The sequence below is a fragment of the Micropterus dolomieu genome, linkage group LG19 (genome assembly GCF_021292245.1).
Source record: "Micropterus dolomieu isolate WLL.071019.BEF.003 ecotype Adirondacks linkage group LG19, ASM2129224v1, whole genome shotgun sequence".
Classification (NCBI taxonomy): Eukaryota; Metazoa; Chordata; class Actinopteri; order Centrarchiformes; family Centrarchidae; genus Micropterus; species Micropterus dolomieu.
The window spans coordinates 14,033,881-14,036,180 of record NC_060168.1 but is presented as its reverse complement, the minus strand read 5'-3'; positions in this window follow the sequence as shown (position 1 = coordinate 14,036,180).

Sequence of the window (2,300 nt, the reverse complement as noted above, 5' to 3'; positions counted from 1 at the left end):
AGCACAGAGTATCCTCCAATACACACTCACCAAATCCAGTGTAGGTGTGCAAGAAACAGAGAGGGTATTTAAAGAGTATATCAGCCACACATCTGTTTTCTTCAGAGGGGAAACTGTGGCTGCTTATGGTTCTGAAAACATGATTAATGTTTTGATAATTTGTAAAGCTGCTCTAAAACATTTCATTTGTTCAAATTCAAACTTAAATGTTAGGTGCAAAGAGTTGAAGTGATGTTGTTGTGGTGTTGTTATTTCAGTGACAATGATCGTTATTATCGCATTACCGCATTAATTAATTGACAATTTTTTTATTGCACGTTAACGCAGTTTTTTATTGTTTTGAAAGTCCGTTGCTCACTGGCTCTGAATACACATATGCCTACAGTCAAACCATAGGTCACAGGAGAGGTGTTGATCAGCCTGCAAATAACCCTCCCAAACAAGCAGCGGAGAGGCTTCGGCAGGTTTTCTCAGGTGAACAGACAGGGAGACAGCGCTCCGCGAGGGAACGGCAGGCGCTCTATGCATAGTAACCATGGCAACGGCTTCTGTGCACAGCCTTAGCCTTTTTAACTCAAATTAAAATTATACATAGGCTAACTTTACCTGACAGGCCTGCATTTAGTTCCCTCCTGTTGATGTCCTGATAACTATTTAGATTCTGGAAACTCACAAACAGCGAGGATCCTCTCTCCCAATGATTTGTGTCGCCTACAAAAAGTTCTAGACAATTCAACTTTGGCAGGTAGGCGGGCGTGTGTGTGAGGTGAGCACGACAGTTTGACGGGAACGCACCCAGTACACCTTGTGCTCGACCACTTCACCTCACTGTAACAGGGAAACTTGCTACTGAACATAGACTGTTTCTGATGCTCCCTGATAAAAGAAGAATGTTTCTGCTGATACCTGCTCAGAAAAAATCCCAAGAAAACTAAACTCTGATGGTAACTTGTTTTAACAAGCTAGATAATAGGTAATTCCCTGGCAGTGGCAAAAAGCTTTGTTTAATATTTGATTTGATTACATTAATGTTTAAGTTCAGATTTACAAGAAATATTTTATTGCTACTGTGTAAAGGGAATACTGCTGGTAAAAAGCACCTTATTTGTTTAAAGTGTTTGCAAACCACATGTTATTGCACTTTTGTGTATATAGCAGTACATTTAAATCAAAAGTGTGCAATACACTACTTTAGAATTATTGTTCAATTTTGCACGGAACAAAGAAAATCATGCGATTAATCGGAGTGAATGCCGATTGTACCCTTTCCCATTGAAGACAAAGGCCAGATGTTAGTGTTTTTTTCCCCAGTGTGAAACGGGCTTCAGTGACAATAAACCATGAATGTCAAAGTAATCCTTTGCATTTAAAACTGTAGTAGTCTCTGCAATTTAAAATGCCAAGATGTCTTATTATGTACCGCATGAATAAACAGAATCTGTGTCGAAATTTTTGGAAACATGCTTATTCGCATTTCCTCCAAACGTTAGATCAGAAGATCTTACATCTGTATGGTTAATACAAAGCTGCAGCCAGCAGTCGGCAAGCATAGCTTATAATTTACTCTGGATACAGAGCGGAAACAGCTAGCCTGCCTCTGTCCAAAGGTAACAAAACCCACCTACCAGCACTACAAAGGTCACAAATTAACGTCATATCTCATGTGTTTGGCCAGTCAATCTTTTTGTCAGATTTGTGTGCATTTGAAACATAAAATTATAAACTGAAATATACAGTGCATCCAGAAAGTACTCACAGCTCTTCACTTTTTCCACATTTTGTTATGTTATAGTCTTATTCCAAAATGGATGAAATTCATTATTTTCCTCAAATTTCTACAAACAATACCCCATAGACCCCCAAGACAACGTGAAAGAAGTTTGTTTGAAATCTTTGCAAATTTATTCAGCTCAGATGCATCCTGTTTCCACTGATCATCCTTGAGATGTTTCTACAAGTGGGTGACAAACATTTTTTAAAAAGGCTTTAACATAACAGTATGTGCTGTGAATACATTCTGGATGCACTGTATGTGAAACTGACTTTTAAAGATACGTTTTTACATGTAGCAAGTGTATTGTGATCTTTGTTTCAGGCGAGATGGCCCACCTCTACAATAAAACACTGAGGGAAACCAAAGGGCGACAGAATAGAAACTACAGTGTATTTAAGTGCAATAGGCTACTGAAAATTGTTAATATATCTTCAATTTCAGCAAGTTTTACAAATGTGTAAGCCCTTGTCAACCTGTCGACATATAACCAATGAGAAAAAATGTCTAATTAATCTTTATTCCAGCT